Here is a 20,475-nt window from a genome sequence, read left to right as displayed (position 1 = left end):
CTTTAAAGTGTGACTCAACATTCATTTATCTCCTTACTTATTCTCCTAAACTGGCAAAAAGCATGTGAAAATGAACTGCCATGAAGATTTTCATGGCTTTGATGAAACATTTATATTAGGAATTAAAATTAAACATTCAGTTCCAATGCCATCCCCTTCTATTTAGAGTGAGTAATAGTGTTTAGTTATCCTCAACTTCAACTGAAGAGAGGGTGTATTTGAAAGAGGAGTAATAGAGGGATGTGGGAGAGAAAGTTCGTGTTACATTTCTGAGTTATGATGAATGCTGTTTTAGATCATAGAAAGCTACTTGCAATTTGGAAGGAATGAGAAAAAGAAACTAAATTAGTAGAATATTACTGTATTTTATCCCAAGAAAAGATGTTCTGTCCTCTTTAGAGAGCAGCATGATTAAAAGAGGGGGTCAGCCAATGGCCACCTGTATCAGAGCTATACCCCAAAGAGCCTGGGTTTCTGGACCCTGTGTAAGACCCTGCCAGGCCACAGAATCATTTTGGCCTGTTTCACATGGATGCTTCAACCAAGTGCACAGAGCTGCAGTACAGAAGAGTAAGTGACAATCCATCTGTTTTATAATTCAACCTAATTCAAGCCACATTTATAGATACTTCTGTAAGGTATGCCCTGTACTCACTGTGTAGAGATGAATCAGGTTTTGGCTATGCTTTGTTCAGTGCACAGTCTAGTGAGCAAAATCAAAAGATCTTCAAGAATAGTGATCAAGTCATATTCTTCAAATACAGTAGATTTTTGGTAAGAATTAAATTCTATAGATAACTGTAAGTTGGTCATAGGGACACAGATAAAGGAACAATTAATTCTGCCAGTAGACATTAAGGAAAGTCTCAGAAAAGAAGTTATAATTGGGACTTAAAAGCTATCTAGAACTTCACTTGGTTAAAAAACATGTAGGGAAAAAGGCATTTTTGGTTGAAGTTCTCAGTTTAGTAAAGGTTAAAAGGCAAGCAAGTATGACTTGATTAAAACAAAAGTAATAATAATACTGATTAAATACATAATTCATTCTGGGTATTATGCATGCAACATTTTCTTTTTCAATATTACTGTAGGGAATATTATTAACCTGGTACAGGAACAAAAGCATGATTGCCACACAGTCATCTAGTATCAGCCAGGATCTGAACAATTAGTCCCTCACTTGGAAAAAAATAAGGAGAAGATTTGGATAATTTTTAATCAAATGGATGGTATGTTTTGGTTTATTTCAGTCAAGAGGAACAAAGATTGGAGGGTGGAAACATTCTGCCAAGATGACCTAAATCAAATTCAATAATTTAGAAAACATACACCTCTGATGCTCTAATTCAATAAAACTGATTTGAAGGTAGGCATTCAGTTTCTAAGTTCTGAGCAGGTATGCTTTTGGGATAATAATAATAAAAATAATCTATAGTAAATTTATTTATTTGAAAATATTTTAAATTAACGTAGGCCTCATGGACATACATTTGAAACAGGATATTTAATATATCCTATCTAGCTCTGTGCCTTTATCCTATGCTGTGCTGTGTTAAGTCACTTCTGCTGCTGCTGCTGCTAAGTTGCTTCAGTCGTGTCCGACTCTGTGTGACCCCATAGACGGCAGCCCACCAGGCTCTCCCGTCCCTGGGATTCTCCAGGCAAGAATTCTGGAGTGGGTTACCATTTCCTCCTCCAATGCATGAAAGTGAAAAGTGAAAGTGAAGTCGCTCAGTCTTGTAGCGACCCTATGGACTGCAGCCCACCAGGGTCCTCCCTTCATGGGATTTTCCAGGCAAGAGTACTGGAGTGGGGTACCATTGCCTTCTCCGGTTAAGTCACTTCAGTCATGTTCAATTCTGTGATTCTAAGGAGTACAACTTCTGTCCCTGGGATTCTCCAGGCAAAAAAACTGAAATGGGTTGCCATGCTCTCCTCCAGGGTATCTTCCCAACCCAGGGATCGAACTCGCATCTCTTGTATCTCTGACATTGCCAGGCAGGTTCTTTACCACCAGCCTGACCTCAGAAGTCTGTGTCTTTATCCAACAAGGCCTAATTAAAAAAAAAATTAATTGATTTATTTAAATTGGAGGACAATTGCTTTGCAATATTGTGATAGTTTTTGCTGTATATTGACATGAATCAGCTACAGGTATACATGTGTCTTCCCCAATCCTAAACCCCCCTCCCACCTCCCTCCCACCCTATCCCTCTGTGTTGTCCCAGAGCATCAGCTTTGGGTGCCCTTCTTCATGCATCAAACTTGCACTGATCGTCTATTTTTTGTGATAATGTACACATTTCAATGCTATTCTCTCAAGTTATCCCACCCTTGCCTTCTCCCACAGAGTCTGAAAGTCTGTTCTTTACATCTGTGTCTCCTTTGCTGCCCTGCATTCAGGATTGTTGTCTTTCTAAATTCCATATATATGCCTTAATATACAGTGTTTGTTTTTCTCTTTCTGACTTACTTCACTCCATATGATAGGCTCCAGATTCACCCACCTCATTAGAACTGACTCAAATGCATTCCTTTTTATAGCTGAGTAATATTCCATTGTACATTTGTACCACAACTTCCTTATCCATTCATCTGTTAATGGCCATCTAAGTTGCTTTCATAGCCTGACTACTGTAAATAGTGCTGCAATGAACATTGTGGTATATGTGTCTCTTTCAATTCTGGTTTCCTTGGGGTGTATGCCAGCAGTAGGATTTCTGGGTCAGAAAAACCTACAACCAAGGCTTAATTTCAAAGTCAGGCAACCAAATATATAAGGATTCAAGTGCCACTTTTAAAAAAGGAGGGCCTAACAAGGGGTAGCATTTTTAATTTCTGCATCCTCAAACATAGCAATTTAACTTCAAAAGAGGCCTAGACTTTATTGTCCCTAAGGCTGCTTTGTAATAATTATTATAAAATACTTTCATTTTATTGATTTCATTCAAAGATCCAAATGCTAGTTTTTATAGTAGGAATTCTAGAGGACATCTAGAGGCTTCTAGATGTTAAGAACTTCAGAAGGAAGATACAGGAGTGCTTTCAAAATTTTAGTAATGACTGAAATTTTATTTTATTTTATTTATTTAATTTTATTTTTTAACTTTACAATATTGTATTGGTTTTGCCATATATCAACATGAATCCGCCACAGATATACACGTGTTCCCCATCCTGAACCCTCCTCCCCCCTCCCTCCCCGTGCCATCCCTCTGAGTCATCCCAGTGCACCAGCCCCAAGCATCCAGTATCGTTCATCGAACCTGGACTGGCGACTTGTTTCATATATGATATTATTCATGTTTCAATGCCATTATCCCAAATCATCCCACCCTCTCCCTCTCCCACAGAGTCCACAGGACTGTTCTATACATCAGTGTCTCTTTTGCTGTCTCGTATACAGGGTTATTGTTACCATCTTTCTAAATTCCATATATATGCATTAGTATACTGTATTGGTGTTTTTCTTTCTGGCTTACTTCACTCTGTATAATAGGCTCCAGTTTCATCCACCTCATTAGAACTGATTCAAATGCATTCTTTTTAATGGCTGAGTAGTACTCCATTGTGTATATGTACCACAGCTTTCTTATCCATTCATCTGCTGATGGACATCTAGGTTGCTTCCATGTCCTGGCTATTATAAACAGTGCTGCGATGAACATTGGGGTACACTTGTCTCTTTGAATTCTGGTTTCCTGGGTGTGTATGCCCAGCAGTGGGATTGCTGGGTCATAAGGCAGTTCTATTTCCAGTTTTTTAAGGAATCTCCACACTGTTATCCATAGTGGCTGTACTAGTTTGTATTCCCACTAACAGTGTAAGAGGGTTCCCTTTTCTTTAATGACTGAAATTTTAATTTACCTTCCTCTCACCATGAAGTCAATTTTATTTGTCCAGCTAAGCAGCTTCCTAGAAACCATTATGGCTCACTCAAACCTTCAACAATCATAAGAATACATGAGGAATTAGAAAGAATTGGAGGTGAAGAAAATGGGAAATCTGTTCAAATATATTTGTAGTAACAAAGTAGTAACACAGGAATCAAAGTGGTAACTGGACCTTTCCAACAGGCAGAGTTTATTGTTTTAGATACATCTTAAACTGTTAGTCTTCTTTCAGATATTATTCTGATATTCTGACTATACCCTTTCCAGGGAAGATAAAAGAATACTCTATGGATACTTTTTCGCATATCCTCCATTCTCCCTATGACAATTTGTTTTAAAGCTGTATTATTACTTTTCATATTGTTATTATTCCTATTGTTATTAATGATGAGTGAAAGTCACTCAGTTGTGTCTGACTCTTTGAAACCCCATGGACTTTATAGTTCATGGAATTCTCCAGGCCAGACTACTGGAGTGGGTAGCCTTTCCCTTCTCCAGGGGATCTTCACAACCCAGGGATTGAACCCAGGTCTTCAGCATTGGAGGTGGATTCTTCACCAACTGAGCTATCATTCTTTAATGATGAAACCACCATTAATGAAACACCCTTAAAAATCACACCTGTATGCAGAATTTTGGAAAAGACAAATGGCTCATAAGTTCTAGGACTATGTGGTAAACACTTGCAATTTCTAATCAGGTGGTTGGTGGATGAATGGAGGGACTTAGAACAAACTGAGATATCTGTTATTTTTTCCCTTAGGAGAAAGATGCAATCTAAGTCATGAAAAGCATGGGTAGTTATATGTCATTATTTTGTGCCAGTTTAATAGTGTTTTGGCCAAGTAGGGAAAATTGTGGTCTCTTATGTTTCATTTCCACAAAGGGAAACACAACATATTTTGGGGTATAATTTGAAGAAAAATATTTTCTTGAGAGCAAAAAATAGGTGTTATAAGGAAAAATAGGAAAAAATGTATTTATGGAATGTTAACAAAGTTAAATGGGTCTCTTTGGAACAGGACTTCTCAGAGGTTTTTTGTTTGTTTGTTTGTTTCTTTTTTTAGTATAAATTTATTTATTTTAATTGGAGGCTAATTACTTTACAATATTGTATTGGTTTTGCCATACATTGACATGAATCCGCCATGGGTGTACATGCATTCCGCATCCTGAACCCCCCCCCCCACCTCCCTCCCCATCCCATCTCTTTGGGTCATCCCAGTGCACCAGCCCCAAGCACCCTGTATCATGCATCGAACCTGCACTGGCGATTCATTTCACATATGATAATATACATGTTTAAATGCCATTCTCCCAAATCATCCCACCCTCGCCCTTTCCCACAGAGTCCAAAAGACTGTTCTATACATCTGTGTCTCTTTTGCTGTCTTGCATACAGGGTTATCGCTACCATCTTTCTAAATTCCATATATATGCATTAGTATACTGTATTGGTATTTTTCTTTCTGGCTTACTTCACTCTGTATAATAGGCTCCAGTTTCATCCACCTCATTAGAACTGATTCAAATACTAATGTGCATTGTGATACTGAAAGAATAGAATTTATTATGCAACACTTCTATAATGTTTCTCTTCCATTTTTGTGGAGAAAGTGTCAGGACCAGCATTCCTCAAAACATCTTAGAGCTCACAGTAAGATATTTCAATTTAGTACTAGAAATGCCTTCACACTACTTCATAAAATAAAGGTGTTACCCCCTAAGTTTAATTTAGATAAATTATTTTGGATATTTGCAAACAAACTTTTTTCATTTCTTATTCAGAATTTTTAGTATCTAACATCTCATTCAAGGTCAGTGTGTGGATGATATGGCAGATGGTTGCACTTTATTTAGCCGACTGCACCAAAAGTTTTATTGTATTTACAAACATAGTGTGCTGCTAAGTCATTTCAGTCGTGTCTGACTCTGTGCGACCCCATAGACGGCAGCCCACCAGGCTCCCCCATCCCTGGGATTCTCCAGGCAAGAACACTGGAGTGGGTTGCCATTTCTTTCTCCAGTGCATGAAAGTGAAAAGTCAAAGTGAAGTCGCTCAGTCGTGTCTGACCCTCAGCGACCCCATGGACTGCAGCCTTCCAGGCTCCTCCGTCCATGGGATTTTCCAGGCAAGAGTATTGGAGTGGGGTGCCATTGCCTTCTCCAACAATATCTAAAAGGTTGCTGCTATTGTCTTTTGCTAACAATGGTTCCTGAGGGAAGGGCAAGGACTAATTAAAGCAGAAGGTTTAGGAAAAATCATTTTAAAAGGCAGATCAGTTTACTTAAAGACCATGTGTACTCTGCCAGTGTGAAAGACATGCAGTTCAATTTAACTTGAGTAAGTTATTGAGATCTCACTTACACTATATTTTTAGATGGGAGTTTTATATTGGATGGTGTGCTTAACCAGAAAATATAGAATGAATGGTTACTGCTAAAAATCTGTGAGCAGGAAGACTGCTAGCAATAATTAAAACCTTAGTCATTCCAAAGATGGAAATCATTGTGGCAAAACAAATGGTAGGACTCATTATTGGATGGCCATTTCTCCTAGAATTTGGTTTAAAAAAATCATTCTTTCAGCTTTCAAGGAGATGGTATGAATATTATCAAAATCATTATGATTTCAGGAGTTGATTCATTCCCAAGTAATAACTGAATTTCCCAATCAAGTACTCCCAGAGTAAACATCAATTGTTGCTCAATGAATTCCACAAAGTATCTTTAGAGGCTTTTAAAAGTTTGTTTCAAAGTCCTTGATGAAATAGCCATATATAGTGTTGAAATCTGTTCAGTAGGGTGAAGGCCTAAAGAATAACCATATCTCTGAATCCAGAACTCTTGGTCTTATGTGTTCCTATGATATTGTCATTTTTATTCACCCAGGGTACTTACTGCTTTTAATATATTTTAGAAAGTATGTAAAGTATTTAAATCATTTCTATAGTATACAAATTTTCTCTCAAGTTACATATATTTGAGAAGAAAGACATTTGACATTCTTCTCTGCTTTTCTTGATATAAGGTTGATTTTAGAGGTGTTTTCAATCTTTACAGTCAACAGACAGACCTGTTCAATATCTTATATTCAGCAATTCATATTATACTCATTATCCACCTGATAATATTATACAGACACTGGCTCCCAATCTGTCACTGGCTTCCTGATATAGGTAGCATTATTACGCCATCATCAACCAGACTTACTGGACACCTGTTTTTGTGTCTGCCCAGTTTTTGTTCTTTGATGGTTTAGACAAACTATATGATCACAAACACAAAAAATATATATAACTCAAAATGCTATTGTTATCGAATGTGTGAAAAATAATCCAGACCTTTAAATAATCCTGCAGTAAAGCATTCTTTCCAAGCATCAGTGCAAGAAAATTACAGCACAGCATCATGGATTTATTGAATAGAATAGCAGTAGAACACAACAACAGAAAATCAGGCTTAGCGTTTCAGAATGTTAGAGCTAGAAAAGGAGATTAGATATCATGTAGTTCAGTATCCTTTTACAACAAGAAAACTGAGCCTTCCTGAGATTAGGCGATTCTTCAGTAAAAGTTACACAGTTAGTTGCAGAGGTCTCAACTTGATGGATTTTTGGTATATCATTTGACTTACTATGTTATTCAGTTGCTAAGCCATGTCAAACTCTGCAACCCCATAGACCGCTGCACTCCAGGCTCCCCTGTCTGTCATTATTTCCCAGAGTTTGCTCAAACTCATGTCTGTTGAGTTGGTGATGCCATCCAACAACCATTTCATCTTACATTGTCCCCTTCTCCTCTTGCCTTCAATCTTTCACAGCATCAGGGTCTTAACCAGTGATTCAGCTCTTCGAATCAGGTACCAAAGTATTGGAGCTTCAGCTTCAGCATCAGTCCTTCTAATGAATATTCAGGGTTGATTTCCTTTAGGATTGACTGGTTTGAACTCCTTGCTGTCCAAGAGAGTCTCAAGAGTCTTCTCCAGAACTATAGTTCAAAAGCATCAATTTTTTGACACTCATCTTTCTTTATAATCCAACTCTCATATCCATAGGTGACTACTGGGAAAACTACAGCTTTGACTATACAGACCTTTGTTGGCAAAGTGATGTCTCTGCTTTTAATATCCTGTCTAGGTTTGTCATAACTTTTCTTCCAAGGAGCAAGTGTCTTTTAATTCCATGGCTTCGATCACCATCCTCAGTGATTTTGGAGCCCATGAAAATAAAGTCTGTCCCTATTTCCATTTTCCCATCTATTTGCTATAAAGTGATGGCTTGCTATAGTATATTTATTAAAAGACTCTAGCTATGGTTCTCTAACTTGTTCTCAAATTCCCCAAAATACTCAATGAAACCCAATTATTTAATTGTTTCCACTAATATTATACTATAAGGTCTTTTGGTATAGATCTGTTCTGCTTATGTTATTCTTCTTAAACTTGAAGACATCAGGCTATACAAAATTGTACCAAACAAGAACAGGTGCCTTTTTATGAGTCATCCTAAGTTCTTAACCTGCCCTTAAATTCTGGCCAGTAGAATCCCCAAAAAAGTGGGATTTGGTTCTCAACTTCAGTGTATTTAGACTTCAAGATTTTATGTGTATTGGAAAAAGTAACATTACAGAATATTCTACTCTTATTCTAAACAGACATATGTATTACATGTATATGCATGTAATACATATAGATACTTTTAAAGTCATCATTGGCATGGGTTTATCAATCACCATTAGTACCACCTTGCTAAAGAAGATGAAGTACTTCACTAGGAATAGGAAAACATCTCTACAGGCTTGTGTCAGAGTTTTATCCAATCTTCCTTATGCTGATTATCTATTATGTGCTGATTCATTTCTAAGACCACATATTTTAATCCAAGACTCACAGTCATAGTGTAACATAACAGATCCTCTATCATTATTTAGCTCAATAAAGACTTAAGGGGTGACTATAGAAGGCAATGGCACCCCACTCCAGTACTCTTGCCTGGAAAATCCCATGGACAGAGGAGCCTGGTAGGCTGCAGTCCATGGGGTCGCTAAGAGTCGGACACGACTGAGCAACTTCACTTTCACTTTTCTCTTTCATGCACTGGAGAAGGAAATGGCAACCCACTCCAGTATTCTTGCCTAGAGAATCCCAGGGACGACGGAGCCTGTTGGGCTGCTGTCTATGGGGTCGCACAGAGTCGGACACGACTGAAGCGACTTAGCATAGCATAGCATAGAAGCTGAAATTAGACCAGTCAGTGGAGGTCATACATTGAACATGATTCTCACTCTAATAGTGCTCACATTTTAGTGACTGTATCATTTTCAGACTTATAGACTGTAGAGAATTACTGGATTTCATGTTTATAGTTACTCAGTTTGGTCATCATCCATTCTTTTGTGTTGTTTCAACTATTTTTATTCTTATTTTATACTGTTACAAGCAATTAACTATTGAAATATTGGTGGCTTTTATGGTGATTGCAGCCATGAAATTAAAAGATGCTTACTCCTTGGAAGGAAAGTTATGACCAACCTAGAGAGCATATTAAAAAGCAGAGACATTACTTTGTCAACAAAGGTCCATCTAGTCAAGGCTATGGTTTTTTCAGTAGTCACGTATGGATATGAGCGTTGGACTATAAAGAAAGCTGAGCACAGAAGAATTGATGCTTTTGAACTGTGGTGTTGGAGAAGACTTTTGAGAGTCCCTTGGACTGCAAGGAGATCCAACCAGTCTATCCTAAAGGAGATCAGTCCTGGGTGTTCATTGGAAGGACTGATGTTGAAGCTGAAAGTCCAATATTTTGGTCACCTGATGCAAAAAGCTGACTCATTTGAGAAGACCTGATGCTGAGCAAGATTGAGGGCAGGAGGAGAAGGGGACAACAGAGGATGGGATGGTTGGATGGCATCACTGACTCAATGGACATAGGTTTGGGTAGACTCTGGCAATTGGTGATGGACAGGGAGGCCTGGCATGCTGAGGTTCATGGGGTCACAAAGAGTCGGACACAACTGAGCGACTGAACTGAACAGACTTTCTCCTTTGAGGAATGTATTCATATAACTCTTATGATCAAATGTTTCCTTTACTAGATTACTGAGATGAACAGGGTTTTACAGATTTTCCCAAATTGCAGGAAGAAGAGTAGAATCCAAATTGGATATTCTTGACTCATCTTCTCCTTATTCCATGTAAGTTCTTTATATTATGGTTATATTCTGTTTCCAAAGTTCTGCATCTTTTTGGCTGCAGATGATTGTAAGAGTTGAATATTTGCTTTCTTAATAGATTTGTTATTAAAAAACCTTATTCTGTATACATGTCATTACTGTCTGCAAATAGTCAATGCACAGTCTAAGCCATCACCCAGCAAAAACAAAAAATAAATGAAAGAACTCATTCAATAAAGTTGTGTCTTTGAGAGGCTGTGGTTTCAGAATAACATCAAAACAAACTGAAAGTCTGTGTTTGTACTTGAAAGGGAATCACAGTTTTCTGCATTGAACCTGCTATGATTGTTATATTAATATTTGGTTTCTGGGGGTGTCTCATTAATATTATCTATGAAGCATATTTTATGTTAACAGGGTAATAAGCACAGCAATAAGCAGGACCTAGCTTAGAACCAGTATAGTTATTTTAAAACAATGACCATGAATTCCAGATCTGCCATTTTTGCATAATAGTGATCTGAGAACAAAGCTTTTCCATCTTACAGTTTTCATAAGTGATGAAAAGAAGCAAAACATTAACCTGTAAACAAGTGCTAAGCTTGTGCATGCACATTCAAAATTTAAAAATTTATATAAATTTCCATGCAAATTAAGCATTGCCCTCAAGCTCGTGGCAAATTGCCACTGTAGTCCTTGGAATATAGAACTTGGGTAGCTCCAAATTTATAGTTATTTCAACTGAGCTCTGTTTCATTGATTTCTGCTTTTTTTGTGGTCCTCTGGGAACTTGATGCCTGATTCTCAAACATGCATTCATGATCTTATCTCTATACTGCTGCCGCTAAGTCGCTTCAGTCATGTCTGACTCTGTGCAACCCCATAGACGGCAGCCCACCAGGCTCTCCCATCCCTGGGATTCTCCAGGCAAGAACACTGGAGTGGGCTGCCGTTTCCTTCTCCAATGCATGAAAGTGACAAGTACTTGAGTGGGGTGCCATCGACTAGAGAGACCTAATGAATGAAATTACAAAAACAAGTAAATTGAAGTATTTAAGCTTGAAGGAAATATTATGAGCTCACTTTCCCCATATCAAAACTCTCTGTTAAGCTCCTTGAAAACTTTCATTTGTTAATAATTTTATAGGCAAAACAGTAAAAGGGTGGATAAATTCTCCTGCTTGTACTCTTGCCTGGAAAATCCCATGGACGGAGGAGCCTGGTAGGCTGCAGTCCATGGGGTAGCTAGGAGTCAGACACGACTGAGCGACTTCACTTTGACTTTTCACTTTCATGCATTGGAGGAGGAAATGGCAACCCATTCCAGTGTTCTTGCCTGGAGAATCCTAGGGATGGGGGAGCCTGGTGGGCTGCCGTCTATGGGGTCGCACAGAGTCGGACACGACTGAAGCGACTTAGCAGCAGCAGCAGCATAAAAACTTAACTTTCCAAATGATCGATCTTGTGAACACTAAATTGGCCCTGACTTATTTAAAGGTCATTTACCCAGAAAGCTTTGCTAACTGATTTTCAAGTACCTGGATGAATTCCTACAAAAACAGTCAAAATTGATTCTGCAGTCTCTGTGCCAATGGTCAAGTACTACACCCATAAAAGAGACTTTCTGACAATCAGTGAAAGCTCATTGTATTCATACTTTGTTCTTAAAATCTAACATATTAAATTAGCTTATTTCCTGGTCCACATCATTTGGATACAAAAAATCAGAAGTGATTTTGCAGCCAGGCTCCCTGACTCCAAGAAACAATGACACTTGGCAATCTGATAATACAATGGAACAGGGAAAACCAAAACAAAATGAAACAAAAAAACTGGCCTAAAAGTGTCAATCTGAGGACATTTGCTATGTGCTCAAAAGCTCTATTCACTCCTGCAGACCATGAGGTTATCATGACCTTACTACACAACAGAGAGATGGATTATTTCATTTAATGCCCATTTATTAAGAATTTAACGCATGTCTGGGGTTCGGGAAGCTAAGACAAGTAAAATGCAATTCATGCCCATGAGATTTACAGTTCACCTGGGAAAGTAGGAACATAGGCAGTTATAAGAGAAAAAGAAAGTGCAGTAAGAACTTAGAGAAGGGAAAACTGATTTGTCTTGAAGGCTTAATGGAAAAGTAAGGTCTGCAGTTGCTGTTAAAAGCCATCAAGGGCTTTCCAAATTGATAATAAAGAAATGTAATGAAGGATACAGTAGAAAGAAAGGATAGACTATGCAGCATGAAATGTCATGAGAAAGCATGATGTGTACAGCAGGCAGAATTCTAAGATACCCCCCAGGGTTCCCATCCCCCTGAATATGTCCTGTATAATCCCTTCCCCTTGAGTGTGAGCAAGACATGCTTGTGAATATGATGGACTATCACTCAATGATTATATTGCATTATATGTCAAAAGGATTTTACAGATTGAATGAAGGTCTCTAATCAGTTGACTCTCAGTTCATCAAAATGGAGATTATCTTGGGTGAATCTGATCTAATTAGATGAGCTCTTCAAAGACACTAAAAGATTTCAGAGAGGGATCCTCCTACTGACCTTGAAGAAGCACACTGCCACAGTGCAGACAGCCTGTGATGGACAACTGAGAGTCACCTGTAAGAAGCTGAGAGTGATTCCTAGTTACAGTGGCCCCTACAGCAACTAGTAATAAAATGACTACCTCACTCATACTGCAAGGAAATAAATGCTACAAACAACCTGAAGGAATATGGAGCTGGCTCTCTCCCTAGTTAACCTTCCATATACGGACACAGATGAGTGACACCTTGATTTCACTTTAGTGAGATTCTGGGTGGAAGACACAACTAAAGTGTGCCAGCGTCCTGATTCACAGAACCTATGAGATAATAAATTTATGTCATTTTAAGCTTTTAAAGTTCTAGTAGTTTGTTACATACCAATAAAAAGATGAATACAGCAATTGGAAGGAAGAGAAGATTAAAATTTTTGGATCATGGACAAGACAAGAGAAACATAGACAAGGGAAAAACTAATTAAGGGAATGAAAAATATAATAAAATGAAAAAAGCCATCTGAATTTATCTTGTGGGTTGCAGGAAGTCAATTGGTTAACATGAAGGCTGCTAATGCAAAGGGGATTTTAGAAAGTTAATGCTGACCAAAGTGAGAAAGATGGATTGAACAGGAGACATGATGGAAGAAGGGAATTAGACTATACTGCTGCTGCTAAGTCGCTTCAGTCGTGTCCGACTCTGTGCGACCCCATAGACAGCAGCCCACCAGGCTCCCCCATCCCTGGGATTCTCCAGGCAAGAACTCTGGAGTGGGTTGCCATTTCCTTCTCCAATGCAGGAAAGTGAAAAGTGAAAGTGAAGTCGCTCAGTTGTGTCCGACTCTTAGCGACCCCATGGACTGCAGCCTACCAGGCTCCTCTGTCCATGGGATTTTCCAGGCAAGAGTACTGGAGTGGGTTGCCATTGCCTTCTCCAAGACTATACTAAAATAATCCTAATAAGTGGTTTTGAAAGTTTTTGGAAAGGCAATGACAGTAGTGAGGAAACAAAAGGAAAAGATTAGGAAAGCATTTGGTAGATAAAATCAACATGATGACCAATGTGAGACCAACATAAAAGAAAAAGATTAATGGAGAAAGATTCCAAGCTTCCTTGACCCAGTGTTATGAGAATAAGAGAAGATAAACAATGAGAGAGAAAATGTATTTGGTATTTTGAAAACGTTTAGCTGCCTGCAAGATCTCTAAGTGATTAAGAGGTAGCTACTCATACTTAGTAAAAAAAATATAGTTCTGAACTTTAAAACAAGGTGAAGGCTGGAGTTTTATTTGGGGAGTTATCAATAGAAGTTGAAGGCATGGAAATAAATGAGATCATTTAAGAAGAATATATATTCCGAAAAGATGATGGTGGATTAAACTCTGGGGAACATCAACATTTAAGTGTAAATAGAGTTAAAGGACAAGAGAAAGAAAATAAGGGATTGTTAACATAATAAGAGTAAAATATGGAAAATATGGAGAAAATGGTAGCTTGGAAGTGAAGGAGGAGACACTTTAAAAGAAAAGAAGATTGACCATTGCCAAAAGTCAAAAGTCAAGTAGAATGAGCTTTAAGAAAATGCCTTTGGATTTAACAATAAAAAAGGCCACTTTGGCCCTGATAAGAACAATTTGGCCTTAGTAAGAGGGTTTCAAAGGAGTAGTGGGTGTTGACACCACATTACAGTAGATTTTAGCAATGAATGAGAAGTGAGATGTAGCAGACCAGGACTATGAGGAACTGCTTTCAAGTAGCTGGGCAACAAGAGCAGAAGGAAATTAAGGGAAAAGGACATCATCAAAAAAAAGCACAAAAACCCACAGGGTGGGAAACAATATTTGCAAATCACATATTTGATAATGAACTTTATATATATATATATATATATATATATATATATATATATATATATGAAGAACTCTTACAACCCAATAGTAAAAAGACAAACCAATTAAAAGTGGGCAAAGGATCTGTATAGACAATTCTACAAAGGTATACAAATGATCCCCTGTAGAAGGAAACGGCAACCCACTCCAGTACTCTTGCTGAGACAATCCCATGGACAGAGGAGCTTGGTGAGCTACATACAGTCAATGGGATCGCAAAGAGTTGGACATGACTGAGCAGTGCACGCACACAGATGCACACACACACACACAAACACACAAAAATGGCCAAGATGCTTGACATCATTAGTGACCAGGAAAATACAAATCAAGATCATAATGAAATACCATTTCATACCCACTAGAATGTGTGTGTGTGTGTGTGTGTGTGTGTGTATGTGTGGGATGTTCAGTCATGTCTGACTCTTTGTGACCACACAGAATGGCTAGAAACAAAAAGTCAGAAAACAGATGTTGTCAAGGATGTGGAGAAATTAGAAGCCTTGTATGCTGTTGGGGTTTGAAGGAGAGGGTGTAAAATGGTACTGCCACATTTGAAAACCACCCGGCAGTTAGTTAAATAATTAAACACAGAATAGACAAATGATCCAGGAATAACATTCCTAGGTATATGCTCAAGAGAAATGAAGACATACACCCACAAAGAAACTTGTACATGAATGTTTATAGCAGCATTATACAAAAGAGTCAAAGGTAGAAACAACCCAAATGTCCATCAACAGAGAAATGCTTTTTTTTAAAAAAAAAATCTGCTACTCCTCACAATGGAGTATTATTTGGTGATAAAGAGGAATGAAGTACTGATGTATGGATGAATCTTGAAAATATTATGCCAAGTGAAAGAAGTCAGTCACATAAGACTTTGTACTATATGATTCCACTGATATAAAGTCCAGGATAGGGAAATCTAGGGACAGAAAATAGATTAATACTGCTTTGGGCTGGAGGGGGTGAGAGGTGAGAAGGATGATAGCTAAAGGGTATGAGTATCTTTTTGAAGGTGTTCTGAAATTGAGTATGGTGACAGTTGCAGGTCCATAAATATACTAACCCCATTAAATTGTACACTTTGAATGAGTGAATTGTATGGTATATGAACTATAGCTCAATAAAGTTATTTTTTTAAAAGAACATAAAGGGAGTAATTCAAGGTAGATAAGATCAAAATGAACATTTCTTTCAGCTTGAGAGAGATTCCAGTGTGTGTGTTTTGAGAGAAAGGAGCTGGTGGCCATTCACAGTGATTGATGCTCATGACGATATCTCTGAATCATCAGAAAAGGTCAAATCCTGTTCAATATGTAATATCTCTTAGAAAGAGTTCCAGAAAAAATATCTAAATGAAATTTATTCCTTTGAACACGAAACTTGCTTTCTTTTATAGGAAAATTAATTTACGAAGAATAAGTGTTCCCTCACTGGTGATGGACAAATGAGGTGTTACACCAACTAGAGAAATAATGGTTACCAAAAAAGTGTCTTGTTAAAACTTAGTTTTTATTTCTGAAGTTTTGAGACAGTTTTTGGGCTATGAATAAAAGAAAAGGAAAGACATACCAAATTCCATGATTCTAATACAATTGTTAATAAGATCTGCATTAACCCTTAGCTGTCTGGCTCATAGGGCTTCCCTGGTGGCTCAGATGGTAACCAATCTGCCTGCAATGTAGGAGACCTGGGTTTGATCCCTGAGTCAGGAGAATTCCCTGGAGAAGCGAATGGCAACCCACTCCAGTATTCTTGCCTGGAGAATCCCACGGACAGAGGAACCTGGCAGGTTACAGTCCATGGGGTCACAAGAGTCAGACATGACTGAGCAACTAAGCATGCACATCTGACTCACACAGAGGAAGTTGTAGTCAGGCTACATCCCTTCACATTGCTCTGGATTAAGAATGGAGGCTGTCATACTCAGCCATCCAGCTGATAGACATTATTTAATCTATGTAATATCTGGTACTCCATGTGGTTCAGCCAAAATGTTTGCTGTCACTGTTTTGTTTCTTTTTTGAAATTGTGTTGAGCACCGTTCTTGCTTTTATTTGTTATTTACAAAGTATTTTCATTATTTTTCAATGCCTGCTGCCATAGCATATTGTCTGGCTATTAAAAACAGATTGTTAAAGACTTACTGGCAAAACCCCAGAGGATCTATGTGGAATTATTTGTTTGAAAGTTTATTATTAAAATTCTCTGGATACAGATTAATTTGGCTTGCTCAATATTTTTATTGTTTCACCTGCTATTGAGTAGAAACTGCAGTGGGGAATATATCTGTTTTGTTTTGTTACCAAGTCCTATCAGAATTGTCTGAAAGTGCCTAAACATTTTTTTTACTGGAATGATCTGCTTTCAAACAACCCACCACCCTCAGGAGAGGGTTACTCACACAAGGTATCCAGATGTTTTGGGTAAAAAGTAAATATTCTGCATCCTTAAGGAAGGGCGAGAGCACTTTGGAACTTGGCAGAAGTGCAGCCTGTTAAGAGAAGACTTCCCATTTCTCTGTTGATGACCTAGGAAAGTGGTCTGCTGGATTTTGAGTGTGAGAAAAGGGAGCTGAGCCTTCTATTGAGGGGATAAGCCAGGCAAAACAACTCTCCTGGTGCTGAGAGGGAGAGCCAGATCGGAGCGTCCTGTGAAAGAAAGTCCGAGAGGGACAGGGATTCATTTCTGGGAAGAACATAATGAGAGCAAACTGCGTAATAAATAAGAGCTGTTTTTCTCTTGATTTGGATTTGGGCTTCGTCACAGGGATCAAGTGCTTTTACAGAAAGAATAGAAGTAGATCTGTGGTTTAAATAAAAGTGATGAGTTTTCACTTTGTACCTGTTTGGTGAAGAAGACTTCAGAGAGAAAAAAAGAGTATTTTATGACTTTAGTGTAGTTTCCTCCTGTCAAGTATGAAAATGGACCTAATCTGCTTTGTTTCCAAAACTTACCACACATATTCTCCTGCTTTTTTCTCCTAACAACAGAAACTCCAAATGTGCTCCGTCAGAGGTCATAATAGTGGATGAGGACTAAAGGAGGCCTGAATTCTAGGGGAAAGTTATTATTCAAAGGCACACATCCATTGATCTGCATCTATGCTGCCAATATACTAAAGAAAATGGGAAAGACACAGATTTTGACCTCCAAAAACCTTAGTTTGAATCCCTGTTCCAAGCCTCAACTGCCTTATCTTCACAACTCTGTTGCCTAATCTGTAAATCAGGCATTGTAATACTACCTAACCCTATTTGACAATCAACTAAGATATATGTGAAAGTTCTTTGAATGATATAAAATATAATACTTATTTTAATTGGAAAATATTACTGGATATTTTTTATCTAACTTTACAAAACCAGGATTTGAACATAGGGCTATAGGACTCTAAAACTGTGTCTCTTCCTAAATTTGCCCTGTTAAGTGACTATTAATAAATATATTTCTATGAATAATGCTTAATAATATTTATAAATGAATAGTTTCAACATGGAAAGCATTTTTCTTTGTGGGATACCAAACAGAATCAGACTTATTGTTTTCAAGAAGCTAATAGTTTATTATGAAAGACAAGACATGGATATAAATATCTACCCTCACGAATTAAAAAACGATGGATCTTAAGAGATGGTGATTCAGCTACTTGTTTGCTAACTACCTACTGAGCATCTACAATGTGACAGATACTGTGTCAGACCCTGGAAACAGAATGAACACATAAATAGGTATGGTTCTTGCCCTTTTAGAGATTATTGTCTAGAAGAAGAAAGATACTGATAAATAAACAAAAAATCACAACATTTATAAGGGCTACAAAGTAGAGATACTTATAAAGTGCTCAATGATTCAGAGAGAAATACTACTTCCAGTGCACAGGATGGAGAAGATTTTTAAGGGGCTCATTGGAGCTCAAATTTTGTGACAAATAAGATTTAATTTAATTTAACAAATAAGATTTAATTTAAATAAGATTCCCTCCTACTGAATAGGAGGGAAAGTTGTCTCAGACAGAGGATGCAGACAGTATGAGCCAAGGAATAAGGTTAATGAAAGAATGAATATTTAAAACTGCTCAGGGGAATTCAAGGTAAACTCATTTACATAATTTAAGGTAAGATGATTAAAAAAACAAAAATAGATATATGTTGAAACCATGTTGTAAGAGTTTTGAATGCCAGGTTAAAATTTTTGTATACTATTCTGTGATTCATACAGAATCTCTGGAGGTTTGTGAATAAAATAACATGACAGAACTATGAAGGAGGAAGAGATGGTGGAAGGTGGAAAAGATGCCATGTAAGAAGCTACTTCAGCAATGAATTACTTGAAGACAAGGAAGGCCCAAGGCAGGCAGTTAGCAATGAGAATGAAGAAGAGGAAAATGTGCCAAGGGTATTTTCAAAATATTGACTGATCTTGGTTATGGAAAACAAGGACAATAAGGAACCATTAATAAATAATGTTGAAGAGAATAATCAATCAGCTCTAAATTGGCATAATGCATTTTTTTCTGAATGTAACCCTTATACTGGTACTGTATATAAAATAAGGTGAATAATAATCTTTTACTTGAAACAGTAATAATAAATGTTTTATTTGATAAAGCAAATAGATGCCCTCTTTGTGGAAAATGGATGACCTAGATTCACCTATTAAAGTGGAGAATGTCAGGGCTGCATAGAAGCTTAGTGACCAGAGTGAGCAATGGGTTTTCCAAACTAAGAGGCTGAAGTCCAAAGAGATTAAAGGACTCAAGTGAAGCCAAAAACTAATAAAAGGCAAAGTCCAGATGTCTTGCTTCCGAGGCCAGGGCTTTTTCACCACTTCGTGGAACCTCTTATTTTTAACGATGATGTTTATTTAGGAAAATGATAGTCTCATTGCAGCTGGGTTTGTCCATCCCATAATGGCTGTACACTGTTTAACAGTCAGTGAAGGAGCAATTCCTTCTCACTTTGGATGAGAACAGCTGGGTGTAGGCTGTTACAGTCAGGGCTCTAGACAGAGTCTCTGTGTCCATCCTGGGATTCTGACCTGTGTCTGAGAAAATCAAATAAATGATGGGAAAAGCCACAGAGGACTGAGAACCCACTCAGGAAAGACCTCATTCCAAGGGAAAAAGAAGCTGAGATGTGCTCTCTTGGATCAAGTTCGATAAACCATATCAGGAAGAGAGAATATTGCCTGTGGCCTTGTCATTGTTGTCTTCCATTTGAGTCACTGGATGAAGGGGTTGTATGAAAAAGCAAATAAAAATTAAAAATTGCTTTTTTATCTACCATCTCTGTGAGATATTGAGAATATAAGGTAGATGTCAGCAGACCTGGCATTGGCAGCCTCCATTGCAGTGGGTGGCCAGCAGGGGTGGTGGTAGCATGTGTTGTGATGGACAGAGCACCAACACCTAGTCTAAAACATCAGCTCTCTTGGTTTTAAACATTGATATCAATGTCAGTTACCAGTAACATCAACATCACCTCATATACCTTTACTTGGCATCTGATAGCTAAGCTGCACTTTTACTTTGGCACCATGGTGGGGAAAAGTGGATGCAAATGATGAAGGACCAAAAGTATCTGTGGGAATCATTTAGAGGACTCCCAGAATTTCTAGTATGAAAATTCAGGAGGACGAATTTCCTACAGAACAAAGTAGAGGTGAGCAGGTAAATTCTATTACCTAATGCTTCTTCTATGGGTAAAAAACAAACTTAACCTGCTTTTTATTATTATGTTTGTTCTTTTGAAATAGTCTTTTTTTTTCTTAATATCTGGAACACTATTTGGGGCTTGGTCAGCTAGTTGGTTTATATATCTGAGTAATCAGTTTCTGTTAGATCTTTGAAGAATTGACCCTTTGTGTCATAAGATCTACTGGTGAGTTCTATGGGAAAAAATTAAAAATTGTTTGAGTTGACTATTTTTCTTTTGCTAGATCTCAAGCAAGCTCTCGTTCCACATGTTGATC

At 37.8% G+C, this 20,475-nt stretch overlaps 1 long non-coding RNA gene across 1 annotated transcript; it reads left to right on the top strand.

Moving 5' to 3' along the window:
* Positions 1 to 397: 397 nt before the first annotated feature.
* On the top strand, positions 398 to 19,099 carry LOC129641448 (uncharacterized). The gene is made up of 3 exons (XR_008709337.1): positions 398 to 570; positions 9,989 to 10,087; positions 18,724 to 19,099. It is a non-coding gene; the product is annotated as an uncharacterized LOC129641448 (long non-coding RNA).
* Positions 19,100 to 20,475: the final 1,376 nt, after the last annotated feature.

The sequence above is a fragment of the Bubalus kerabau genome, chromosome 1 (genome assembly GCF_029407905.1).
Source record: "Bubalus kerabau isolate K-KA32 ecotype Philippines breed swamp buffalo chromosome 1, PCC_UOA_SB_1v2, whole genome shotgun sequence".
Classification (NCBI taxonomy): domain Eukaryota; kingdom Metazoa; phylum Chordata; class Mammalia; order Artiodactyla; family Bovidae; genus Bubalus; species Bubalus kerabau.
This window is presented reverse-complemented; position numbering and strand designations above follow the sequence as displayed.